We start from the raw sequence: 14245 nt of genomic DNA, 5'->3' as shown, positions 1-14245 counted from the left end.
AATTATCTTAAAACACAAACCCAAGGCTGGATTCAAAGCTTTTGTTAGCCATACTGGTATCACTCTGCAAATTTATGCCACGATTTAATCTCTTAAAACACACACGACATCGCAAATATCAAACATTTGCGATAAGAAGATATGATTCAAAGTATGCATATCATAATTTAAAATCAAAATCGATCGGTATGATTATATAGTCTGTTATTACTGTATATTAATATTGTATATATATATATATAATCAGCTTTTCTTATATAATTATTCTAATATAAATATTCAGAAATTTTTGCTTTTCCACAAATTTATTTAAAATCCAATTTTTTGTTTATATACTATATTAAGAATTCTAATTGTAATTTTTATTTTTTGATATCAATATTTTACACTGTATCATTCAATCCAGTCAATTTATTTACAATATAATTTTTATTGCAATAAAAATAAAAGTTTCATTACAATAAAAATGAAATATCAAGTATATAAAATATTCGACACATTTAATATCGAAAATACATCAATAATTTGCTTGAAATAACTGTCGTCGAATTTCCACTGAAAAACTAAAATTCTATCCGAATTCGTTTAAAGGAACGATTAAAACAGCGTTTCGTAAAATTAATATTGCTAATGTAAAGTCAAAGTAAAAAAAAAGAGGAAATTTTTCTTTTTTTCCAAAAAAAACCCACAGAATTAAGAATTCTAATTTAAATTTTTATTATTTGAAAAATATTTCAAACTGTATAACTCAATCCAGCCAATTTATTTACAATATAATTTTTATTGCAATTAAAATAAAAGTTCAATTACAATAAAAATGAAATATCAAGTATATAAAATATTCGACACATTTAATATCGAAAATACATCAATAATTTGCTTGAAATAACTATCGTCGAATTTCCACTGAAAAACTGAAATTTTATCCGAATTCGTTTAAAGAAGCGATTAATGCAACGTTTCGTAAAATTGATATTGCTAATGTAAAATCGAAATAAAAAATTTTCCTCCCTCTTTTTACTTTGATAATTTACGTTAGCAATGTTAATTTTACGAAACGCTGCATTAATCGAGAAACTAAAATTCTATCCGAACTCGTTTAAAGGACCGATTAAAACAGCGTTTCGTAAAATTAATATTGCTAATGTAAAGTTGAAGTAAAAAAAAAAAAAAAAAAAAAGAAGGAAATTTGTCTTCCTTCCCAAAAAAAAAACGACAGAACTGGAAATGGAATAGGGTGGCTGGTGTCTTCCTGGATTTCTGGCGAAGCTTTTTCGAGCTTTCTCTACATTATTTCAACTGGCCGACCAACTCTTCACCCCCTGCCAATCTCTCTCGAGGCCTCTTTCGCTTGACTGCGCATTCCTTTTAACGATTTCGTCCCCCTTAGACCGCGACATCCGCTTTCGTTTCACGTTCTTCTTCAAGGTTTCCACCTGCCGCCCGCTTACGTTTACTCTGACGCTCTTTCGCACTTTTTCAGAATTTTCTCTCGGAATCGCGAAGTGAGGTAAGTTCAAAGGGATATGAGGGCGGAATAAGGATATGAGGGAAAAGAAGTTAATTGTAAATTCAATCACGAATTTCTTTCCAGATAGTTGCGCGACGTCTTTTGACGGACCGCGGCTTTTAATTCAATATACATGTACTTGCTTTTGTTAATTAGCGATTTCCATAAAAATCGCGGTTCATAAATTTTTTATTTTCCTTACAAGCAGCAGATTCTTTCGAGTCTTCTCTCGAGACTTTTTACACTCTTATAATCAGGGTTGTGCTCAGATAATTTTGAAATTAGCTAGATAAAGATGAGATAAAAATATGTAAATTTATCTTAGATAAAATGAAGATAATTTTGTTTTAAATATATCTACATAAAATATAAAATAATATAGCGATTCATCTAGATAATTTTCTAGATAATAATTTTATAAGATGAGATAAAGATGAGATAAAAATATGTAAATTTATCTTATATAAAATGAAGATGATTTTGTTTTAAATATATCTACATAAAATATAAAATGATATAGCGATTTATCTAGATAATTTTCTAGATAATAATTTTATAAGATGAGATAAAGATGAGATAAAAATATGTAAATTCATCTTAAATAAAATGAAGATGATTTTGTTTTAAATATATCTACATAAAATATAAAATAATATAGCGATTCATCTAGATAATTTTCTAGATAATAATTTTATAAGATGAGATAAAGATGAGATAAAAATATATAAATTCATCTTAAATAAAATGAAGATGATTTTGTTTTAAATATATCTACATAAAATATAAAATAATATAGCGATTTATCTAGATAATTTTCTAGATAATAATTTTATAAGATGAGATAAAGATGAGATAAAAATATGTAAATTTATCTTAAATAAAATAAAGATGATTTTGTTTTAAATATATCTAGATAAAATATAAAATAATATAGCGATTCATCTAGATAATTTTCTAGATAATAATTTTATAAGATGAGATAAAAATATGTAAATTCCTCTTAGATAAGATAAAAATGATTTTGTTTTAAATATATCTAGATAAAATTCTTTTATTCTTTTATTAATTAGCTACTTCGATAAAAATCGCGGTTCATAAATTTTTAATTTTCTTACAAGCTGCTTGTAGCAGATTCTTTCTTAGTTCCTCTCCCATCAATACTTTTTACGCTTTTATAATTATTGATAAAAATGAGATCACTAGTAATGACAGAAAAATTCAAATATGTTGTAAATATCAAGCATTTAAAGAAAGACTGTTAATGCGTTGGTTTCAAGGAAACAAAATCGGCGGAAAAATTGGCTAATTCAGCTGGTGGCGGAAAACCCGCAGAGAAAACGATTGCGAAGGAGATTGCGTAAGATATAGCCGAGGGGAGAGAAAAAAGAAGCTCATTTCTTCTCTCCGGAGGGCGGTTTGCGTTAAACTCGGCGCTCACCGGGAAACGAAGAGGGAAGAAGGGGAGGGGGGACAAAAGGTTTGACGTACACAGATATGTGTATATGTATATGTGCGTGCGTTGCCTGGTTCAGGTTAATGCACCAAGAAGCGCATTACCGGGAGCGCTTACCGCAGAGAAAAGAGCGCTAGTGCAAGACCAGCAGTCACCCCGATGCACGCAACCCCGCCCTGCAGGGGGAGGAAGGGGGGGGGAGGGAACAAAAATGTCGGCGACTAAAAAGCGGAGAACCATTTCTCCCTTCTTCCTTTCTCTCTCTCTCTCGTTGCTGAAAAACGTACCGCTGTGCGGTTTCGCTCGACCGAAAGTTTTATTCTATCGGACGTAAATTTAATTTGGAACATTTTTTCAAATTAAATTTTTAATCTAGATATGTTTGAAAAAATTAATTTACATTATATAGTATTTTTTTATTATTAATATTTTTATTAATATATAAAAATATATTAATATATTTGTTAATATATTTTATTATATATTAATAAATATATTAATATATGAAATATAAAAAAAATATATATATATAAATATAATATATATTGCACTAAAAAATACTATATTATTATATATATTATATTTTATATATTAATATATTTATTAATATATTTTATATTTATAATATATATTTTTTTTGTTATATTTATATATAATCATATATATTATATATTACATATCATATAATTATATAGTTATAAATAATATATATAATTATGAAAATTGGGTACATATACACTACTCTATGCTACCTATCAAATCTAACCAACCTATATTATCCATATCCTATATGGTATAACCATATCTTAACTCCCATATACTTAATATATAAATATAATATATATAATAATATAGTATTTTTTAGTGCGATATATATATTTTTATCGTGACAATAAATATTAAGGGCCTCTTTCGTCATCCCTTGCATTCGCGAAAGTAAGGAAATAATTAACTACTCGTATTGTCGACTCGGCGTAAAGGCTTGACGTTATTTCTGCCAATAGCGTCGCACACCTTTCGCGCGTATTCAAATTGACAAGGCTTCACCTCTCTCTCGTAAAGCCTCGGGCCTAGCGGAGCGAAGCTGAGAATCCGCTCCGGCGAACAAACGAGGGAAATTATCTGCAACGACTGAAGTAATAACATTTAACTGTGCGCGGCGCGGAAGAGGGGCGAGAAGGGGGAGAAGGAGGGCAATTCCTCAGCCAGGGTGGAGGAATGGCAACGTGGAATTATAAATTGTTGGGGCATAGTTGCGATTGTTTCGAGCCGAGGGTGAGAAGCCGCCGCGTCTTTCCATCCCTCCACCCTCGGAGTTACGAACGCAAGGACGATTATTCTCGTCCTGTTTGCTCTCGCCCCCCTCTCTCTCCCCCTTCTCGCCCTCTTCTAAAACGGAAACGTTGCAGAACGACTTGCGGAACAACTCCGCGTTGTTCGCGACACTGCGGGAAAAAATCATATTTCGACTGCGAGTCGAATTGTAACATTCTGGAAATTTTCTGAAAAGAGACGCGAATGCGGAAGATAAAAGTTATGCAGGGAGATTAAGATTGAGTGCACAAAAATAGAGGTACGAGAGGGACGTTCTCATATACGTACTCGCTTTTAAAAATACAATAAAAATTGCAGCTCTAATTCTTCTACAGATATGCACACATATATTAGAGTATTCATTTTTCTCCAAAAAAAAATTTATGTTTGTACCAGAAAATTGTAGACAAATTACTATTCAAATTCGGATCTGAAAGGGGCTAATAAGAAATAGAAGTACAGATTTTAATATCTGTGTCTGACTCTTGTTAGCTCTTTTCCCTGAATTTGTATTTATATATCAAAGATCGTCTTTAATTTATTATTTTGTATTACACGTGCAGGCAAAGTGGCACTTTGTGTGCGTATTTTCTGTGCGGAAAGCGGCCGAATGTATTGCCCACGGCTTTAGCCGTGGACAATGACTTTGAACACGGCTATTCCCGCACCGTGCTGCCGCAAGATGGCGGCGTGCGATCGGTCACCTCGCTTTTTCACAGAAAACGCGCACAAAGCCACTTTGTCTGCACTTGTAATACAAAATATTGTGTGTATCAAGTGCGGAAAGTGAACAATTGTCAACTTTCCGCACTTGATACACAATATACTATTAATATCACATTTTCCGATGCATAATAAAATATTTGCAAATAAATATGTAAGTGCTCCCGGCTATGCGAATTTAAATCTTTCGCTCCCTTCGGTTATCACCGCGAGCCTGGACCTTTGAAAAGTGATAAACCCTTTCATCGTACCACCTCGGCCATCGCGCTTTTACGAGCAACCATCCGCGAGAGGATCCCGCTTTAAGCAGCGCGAAGCTTCCCCAACCTTTTAAACGTTTCTTTTTCATCGCGCATGCTCTTTTTGCTCGGACGGGTGAGAGATCGGCAGCAGCGCGCCGATCTGCTAAAAGAGCTCGTAAGTTCTGCGCAACCCCTAAGACCCGTAATTACGTACCCGGGAGAGACAGGAGAGGCGGATAGCGGAAAGAAAGGGAAGAAAGATCGACGCGAGAGATACCGATGGGAAGACAAGAGGCGCTCTCTCTTTTTCTCGGACTCTGATTTATATCGGACCGGACGTTGGTTCTTCGACCTCAACCGGATTCTCTCGAAGGCTTACGCCGCTCGTCGATTCCCGAAATTTCGACACGGAATTCCTCCTCGGAATCCTTAGCCTTGGCCAGATTGATTCACGCCGCTTTTATTTTATCTCGAACGGAGAGTCGTGTTGGGAGATATTAGTACTTGAATTTGTCCATCCATTGAGATTCCGGAAAAATTTATTCTTTTCTTTGAAAAGTCTGTGATTTCCGTCCTGTTTTATCGACAAAATGTGAGGTTAGATAAACTATAAATCTATTTATTGGCTATATGGATTGTTTTTTACCCGAAATTAGAACGCTTCGATCTTTGTTAATATTAATACTTTAAATTGTATAGGAAAAAAGACTTGTCAATCTGTATAGTCTCATGTATCTTGGTTACAAAATTATGAATTCTAAGCACTCGTAATTCTGTAACCAAGATATATAAAACTATAGAGATTGATAAGTTTTTTTTTTCTATGCAAATTAAAGTATTAATATTAACAAAGGGCAAAGTGTTCTAATTTCGGGTAAAACATAATTCGTATAGCCAATAAATAGATTCATAGTTGAATCTGACCTCACATTTTGTCGATAAAACAGAATGAAACTTAGGCTAGCTTAGGATCTCCTTAACATTAGATATTTACGAATATTTAAAACATTGAATAATTAAAAAATGTTTCATAATTACAGTTTAGATGTGTATTTATTATTAAAATTAAAATGTGTCGAAAATTATGAAATATTCTGTATACATATATATGAGAAAGGAAAAAAGAGAATAAAATATTTTTTATTTCAAACTGGAAATCGTAAGATTGTGTCAGGAGATATTAGTACTTGAATTAGTTTCCATTTTAGAGAGTCTTGAAAAATTAATTTTTTTCGCAGCATTGAAAGTTTCTACCTATAATTAACTTTAAATATTAATGAATATTTATAAAATGGAATAATTAAAAAAGGTGTTTTATAATTATAGTTTAGATGTACTTTAAAATTTATTATTAAAATTAAAATGCATAGAGATTCTTGAAAAATTAATTTTTTCGCAGTATTGACAGTTCCTTTTTATAATAAACATTAGATATAATAGCTGTATTACAAATATTTCAAAAGTTGAATAATTAAGAAAAATATTCCAACATTTTAATTACAATTAATATTTACTTTTAAAATAATTAAAATGTCGAAAATTATGAAATATCCTGTGCACATGAAGGAGAGACAAAAGAGAACAAAATACTTTTTTATTACAAATAGAAAAGCGTGTCAGGAGATATTAGTACTTGAATTAGTCTATCTATTTCAGAGATTCTTGAAAAATTAATTTTTTCACGGTATATCAAAAGTCTCTTTTCATAATTAACATTTTAATATCTATATTATAAATTAAGAAGATAGTATGTAATTAAAAAAAGGTTGCATAATTAGGGAAAAAATACATTGATATTTAATTATTCCTTATCTTTACTCTTAAAATTGAAATGTATCGAAATTTCTCATGCAAATAAGAAAGAAAGTAATAAAAGTAGATGACGGGAGCATAAAAGAGATCATTAGCTGTGACTTTGCGAGAAATCAAGTCTCAACTATATCACCGACTTGTCTCCAGCAAAGTCGCCGCTCTCAGATTACTTCATAATTATCGTTATTATTCTTGTCATGCCGCAATTTGCAAGAAAGACTCTGTAAGTGGTGCTCAAAGTTCCAAAGCAGACAAACAACGCGTGACTTCATTTACAAGTCTTTGCGGAAATTCGTGTATTCGATAATAATGATAATAATAATAATAATAATAATAATAACAATAATAATTCTAGTCGTCAAAGTCATGTTCACAAATTTCCTCTAACAATAAGACATTTCTTTGAGAACGCACCGAAAAAATATTTAAAAAGTTTCCTTTTTCCTAAAAAAAAAAAAGAGAACGTCGCATTGTAAAAAGTTGCGGAAGCTTTTAGCGGGAGATAATACAATTTTTTTATTCGCATCCTCTCTTAGCTTAGCGCGGTTAAATGCGCAAAGAGGGTTGCGAAACGTTCGCCGAGTCCTCTTAATGTGCATAATCTATGTTTTTAATAAATGTCAATCCGCAACTTTTCTCTTTCTCTCTCTCTCTTACAGAAATCGCGACACAAAAACAGGCTAAACACACAGATTAAAAAAAAATTTTCCATATATCTCATAAACGCTTTGAGGCGGCGCGTTCATTAAAACGCCGTAACGTAGAACGGAGATTAAGCTTTATTATAAGAGGGAAAACCGTCGCGCCGCGTAACTAAATTTCCCGGCTGCATTGTGTGTCGTGGAAAAGCCGGCCCGCAATCTTTCAGGCACGAAGACGCGAGAAGTTTCAGATTAAAAATTCAAACGATCGGGGTAATTAACGATTTCATCCCTCTAAACTGCTTCTTAATTCCGAAAGAAATGTTTCATCAATCATAAACATGCCGTCTCGTCGCCATCTCCTGGAAAAGCTTCCATAATCTTGTAAAGTAAGATTTTGAAACAGACTCTAATGAATTTTCGATTAAAAAAAGTTTTGTAATTTAAAATAATAAATAATTTTCTTAAAATCGGAAGATTTCACATTGGAATTTATTGAATTAAAAATATATATAAATTAAATATATCTTGTAGAAATATTATATATCTTCAATTTCGATGTTCTCTATTTTTTTAATTTATCTCGAAATTTGAAGATTAAGCGTTTTATCGAATTAATGAATTTTTTTTTTAATTCCGGAAAAATAGAGATAACTCACCATTAATAATATTTCTCCTACTTCTCTAGAAAATATTATCTTGCAAAAAAAAAATAAGATTTTATACAGATTTTTTAACGAATAATATGTTCTAACTGTAATTCGCGCGTGATGTAATTTATTAAAAAAATACAATATTATGTGTCTTTAATTCCATCTCGATGTCCCCAATTCAAATCTGGAGAAATCTGCAGATTAGGCGTGCATCGATAAATTTAAAAGTAAAATTCGGAAAAAAGATAAAGATATAACTCATCGCCATTAATAATATTTCCCCGTTATTCACTGATCGCTGTGCACTTCCGTGTCTGTTATTTATATTTTCCAGCGTCTGTGAGGGCACAACAACCAACCTCCGTTGCAATATCTAGAATCAATGCGGCACGGAATAACGGAACAATATTTTACCTGTCGGAACGGATCGGTCTCTCTCTCTTTCTTTCTCTCTCGGGGATGGTGCGGGCTAGTTCCGGAAGTACTACGCGGTTGCGAACTTTGACTCAATACGTCAGCGAACTTAAAATGGAAAGTTGACAACCCGCGGGCACGTCAGACATTTCGCCTCTGTCGCGTTCAATTTGAATAAACCCAGAGCCCTCCTTCTCTCTCTCTCTCTCTCTTCCTTCCTTTCTTAGAAGCCCGGCGGGCAAACCGCGTCCTTTTCGAACTTATTCAAATTGCACTCCCACCCTTCGAGTCTTCCGCGGCGGCTCCCTTAATAGAGAGAAGCGGCTCCTATTCAAGGAATGCAACCACCATTATATGAAGCGCCGAATTATTTTAAACCAACCGTATTGGCGATCCGGCTACGTCCGCAGAGACGTTAATAATTTACAATGCAAGTTGTAAGCTTATAATAACTCGCGCGAAGTTGGCCGCTCCGCGCTTCGTAATGACCATAATTAAATTAAGGGGCCCGCGCGAGCGGTGTGAGACATGGCCGCTTTCTGTTTGCCTCAATAATAACGCAACTTCTCTCGAGCGGCCGCGACGAAACAAAATACGACACCTCGAACGAAACGTCGTCTCTACCTGAATAAAGATTAGACTGATCATCGCTCATCAAATATGTATTCGTTAATTAGTACGCGGCTCGTTATTAAAACTTTTTAATCACGATTGCTTCGTTCAAATTAATGAAAGATTAGATTATAAATCTTATTCTCTCTCTTTCTATAAAATAAAAAAAAGTTTTATTATTTTACATAAATTCTTCTCGCGAAAAGTATAATTACAAAAACCATCTTATCCTTAAGGAGATGCTGCTATTGTTCTGTTTTATCGACTTTAAGTTAGGTTAGGTTTATTTTTTATTGAATATATAAATTGAAAAATCCTCCACAATGAAAGTACTGATAATAATGAATGGCAACTAATTCTTTCATGTCATTTCTATTGGGAGCGCCATATTTTGTGCACAAATAAACTGCAGAACTTTTGTATTAAATAAGTATTGTTACGAGCTGATGCAAGATGCCGATAAAAAAACTGTAATTTTTTAACTTTTATTGTTTTTTTATACAAAATTACAGCGCTTTTCGTTCATTATTATCAGTACTTTAATTGTAAAGAAAGATTTTTCAATCTGTATAGCCAATAAAAAGAAAAGCCCTTGAACTTAAAGTCGGTAAAATAGTCATGGTCAGTATCCTCTGAAAGATTAAATTATAAATCTCATTCTCTCTCTCTCTCTCTTCGACTCTTTCTTTCTACAAAATGTAAAAAAAATTTTAATATTTTACATAAATTCTTTTTGCGAAAAGTATAATTACAAAAACCATCTTATCCTTAAATAAGGATAAAATTATCTGAATAAATGATATGTGCGCCTTTGCTCGTTATATTTTCTGCAAGAGTGATTTAAATGAATGTTGAAAATTACCTCTATTTGCGATTTTCATTGCGAGGTATATAATATTCCTATATTTGTGAGAGACGCGACTTTTTTTGTATATGTACATCTTTCTTTTCTGCTCTGCCTGTTGCGCAAAAAGCGCGTATATATCACGGATTCGAAATTATAGTGATGATATTAACAGGAATTATAGTGATGATATTAACAGGAATTTACAGGCGAAAAGGAAACGCGAGGCAGGAGGTGTAAATGAGATGTCGCGGAGCGAATTAATGAGGCGCATACGGGGATCTCCCGTCGATCGCCCGCGGCCTCTTCGAAAGCAATTGGCGATCGCACGTGTGCGATTGATGAGAACACACGATTTGCGAGTTGCAGATAAACACGCGCAACGTATCATGAACCGCTATTTTGCCGCAAGGATACCCTCGAAACAGCCTCGAACGTGTTACGCGTTCTTTGTAATAACATTCTTTGCTCAACAAATTTCGTCTGACGAAACACGAATTTCTTTTTGTAGAATGGTACATATATATGTGTATATAGAAATTAAATAATAAAAAAAAATTATTTTAGAAAATTAAAATTTTTAATATATTTATACAATTAATTTATTACGCGCTCCTAACATTTATTGCTAACAAATTTGGTCTGATAAGACACGAATTTGTTTTATCGTGCCGAATTGCGTCCTCATTTTGATCAACTTTTTCAACAGGCGAGAAAAGTTCTTTTTCAAACATATCTGTACGTTCTATTGTGCGAATTTATTAATTTATTAATTATAATGCGCATTATCAATGTGTAATATTTTTTTCAGTCTGAGATATCAATTACTTCATTGTACCAGAAATGTATACTTAATGATCGATTTATAGTTAAAATGTATAATCTAATCTATAGTTTAAATGTATCAAAGTTTTGATATTAAAAAATAAAGAAATTAAATAATTAAAAAAATTAATATTGACAAATAAAAAAAATTAAAATTTTTAATATTTCAAAAAACAATACAAAAAATTTAATAATAATAATAAAATACATTATGTGATTAATAACGTGTAATTAAACGTAGGCACAGCTACGAAGATTCTTCCTGACGTACGTCAGGATGTTTTCGTATTTTCGCGATGTTTTTCACTACACGTGGAAAAAGTTCATCAAACCCTGACGACGTAATCCAGCATGAGAGCGAAACATGATAAATTGCAGTACGTTTGTATATAAAGCGCGGTTTCTCCCCCATCTTCCCTTCTCCCATTCGCGACCGCGCAAATATTTGATGCGCGTGTGATTAATTGCGGTTGCCTAATTACCAGTGTACAGCTCAAAATTGCACCTGCATGCATGCGGGATGTCCCGGAGAATCGTGGCAGCCTTCAAGTTCTTTGATCTCGTTCATTTGCTTTCGTTTCTCGGAATTATCATTGGCCGCGTTATTTTTCATAGCTCTCTTTGATTCAAATATATATTAAATTTTCATAAACACAAATATATAATCGTCTTTTCAATAATTTTATCATTCACATTCCGGGACAAAAGAGAGGAAAAGTTGTTTAATTTTTAAAAAATACCTCGAATATTTTCGACCGTCTTCTTCATTCCCAAGAACAAAGATTTTAATCTTCAAAAGAAGTGCAAAATAAAAGCGCGAAAAATTAAAAAAAAGATTCAGACAAAAATAAAGAGAGACAAAATATATAAAGAGAGAGAAAACAAAGGACAGTACGGTGCAGTTATAACTGCGATATCTGGCGCACAACAGCCTGTGCATAGAAGAGACGAGGAGATGCATTATATATACAGAAGACATTATCGCACGCTCTTTGGAGATGGAACGAGGACGATACACCGGGAGATACTCTAATGCAGCTTGTTATTGCGTTCAACGTGCAACAATGCTCGCTCACGCTCGAGCGAGCACAAATATGCCCCACGTCGCGTCTGGCTGCTCTAAGACGCTACGCGGGGTGAATCGATCGTTTGGTTTCTCGCGTCGCCTGTTCCGTGTCCCCGGTAAATTGTGCGCAAGTCATTACCGATGGCATTGTCACGTATGTATATATATATATAATATATATGTATAGATACGCCGAAGCCTAGCTCGTGGGAAAGATTACGCAATTCGCTTTTGACACTTGTCGTTAATCGTCGTCGCGAAAGCATCCGCAAGAGATCAAGAGGGCTGGCAAATTTATGCTAATTAGCAGTGTTGTGCTTGGATGATTTTTAAATTAGCTGGATAAAGATGAGATAACAATATGTAAAATTTATAAAATTATTAATATTTATTATTGATATTAATTTATAATTTATTAAATTAAAAAATTTATAAAATTATAAAATATTATATAAGATTTGAATTCTAGAAAATAAAATAATCATTACATTGATTAATTGTTTTTTTTTTTTTAAATAATCATAGGCTCGGATTTTTAAATACACATTGAAGTCGAGCCCATCACTAGTTAATTCGTTCCCATCACTAGTTAATCCGTTCGTTAAAATCCAGGAGCATCTTCCGCGCGGAGATTCGCGGATTCTAAAGGACCCGTATATTATATCTCGAGTCTGTTTCTGCATTCTCCACGGGTCATTGTAAGATGAGGGACTCGAGTCGCCTAACGACGTCATTATTATCACGCGGGATGTAGTTCTTAGTACGTGCTCGACGTTGCTCCTAGAGATTCGACCCGCAAGAAAAGCGACTTGCGCGAATCTCGGACTTTTCGGTGAAGCATCGAGGAACCTGGGATTTACTGTGTTTTCAAGACAGAGTTTTTCCTCCTTATTCCGAGAATATTCTTGTTTACGAACAAAGAATGATGTGTCTGATGCATCAAAGCGGCTACAATTAAAATTTCTGTAAGAGTCTTTAAATTTTTCCAGAACGTTTATCACGGATTTTTACATCATTCTTAAATATTTGATTTTTTTTTCAAGTATACAGACATATCCAATAATAATTATATAGCTATAGTATTCAGAGGAAATTGATTTTTTATGATATTATAGTCAATCTCTAAAATGCATTCTTAATTTTAAAAATGTGGATAATTTCCTCCAACAAATTTGACTATAAAAAATCTTGAAAAATAGAGGGGAAAAAATGAATTTTGCTTGCATATAATTTCCTCTATATACAATGAATTTTTACATTTTTTCCCAAATTGCGTTGGTGTAAAATTTTTTTAAGCAATTCGTTTTTAGCAATTTCGCTGACCGAGGGCTAAAATTGGAAAGAGTTAAATCGCGCGCGATTGACTTTTGCGGCCTTTTGACACGCGATCGGGCATCGACGGAAAAAAAAGAGAATCCGATAGCCGGAGATATGATGCATCGCGACACACACACACACACACTCTCTCTCTCTCTCTCTCTCCGATGTATCCCAATTTATTTAGAGTTTCCCCGCGAATTACTTAGCGAGATAAAATCGGAGTATCGACGGGGCTAGATTTGTACGATGGTCCAGCTGCGATCGGACACGAATCATACGACGTATATATGTATATATATATAACTAACACACGAACTTGTTTGCGTGCATCGTCGTTCGTTTAACGTTTCTTGAATAATTCAGCATCCCGCTGATGTCTGCCCGTCGAACACTTTCGAATACAATACGTTGATATGTATTACTTGTTTCGGAATCCGGAATATTCGACGACCGGCGTCCAGGAATTAATTGGAGTAAATGGAACATGGGATGATAATTTTGGAAAATTGCTGAAAAAAATTTTGTCGCACCGAAACCAAAAATATACGACTTTTTGTGTCGTGTGCGACGATAATTGAACGGAATTCTCAGAGGTATAGCTTGGGAATTGAAATTTAATTAAAATTTTGTCCTATGGGATAATAGAGTCTACTTTTGTTTTTCATAAAAATTCAAATTTCTTTGTTATTTATTATTATTTTTCAAAAAATTAACAAACAAAACTAAGTTAATATAAATGTTTTTAAAAATTAACTTTTGATTTAACTTGAGTTAATTTAATCTTAACTTAACTTGAACTGAGTTAATTTTTTGTTT

At 33.2% G+C, this 14245-nt stretch overlaps 1 protein-coding gene across 4 annotated transcripts in view; it reads left to right on the top strand.

Moving 5' to 3' along the window:
* Positions 1 to 14245, top strand: part of LOC114938984 (uncharacterized) — a 149700-nt gene that overhangs the window by 123240 nt on the left and 12215 nt on the right. The window lies entirely within an intron of this gene.

This window comes from Nylanderia fulva, unplaced genomic scaffold (genome assembly GCF_048542155.1).
Source record: "Nylanderia fulva isolate GAGA-0341 unplaced genomic scaffold, ASM4854215v1 Scaffold15, whole genome shotgun sequence".
In the NCBI taxonomy this organism is placed as follows: Eukaryota; Metazoa; Arthropoda; class Insecta; order Hymenoptera; family Formicidae; genus Nylanderia; species Nylanderia fulva.
This window is presented reverse-complemented; position numbering and strand designations above follow the sequence as displayed.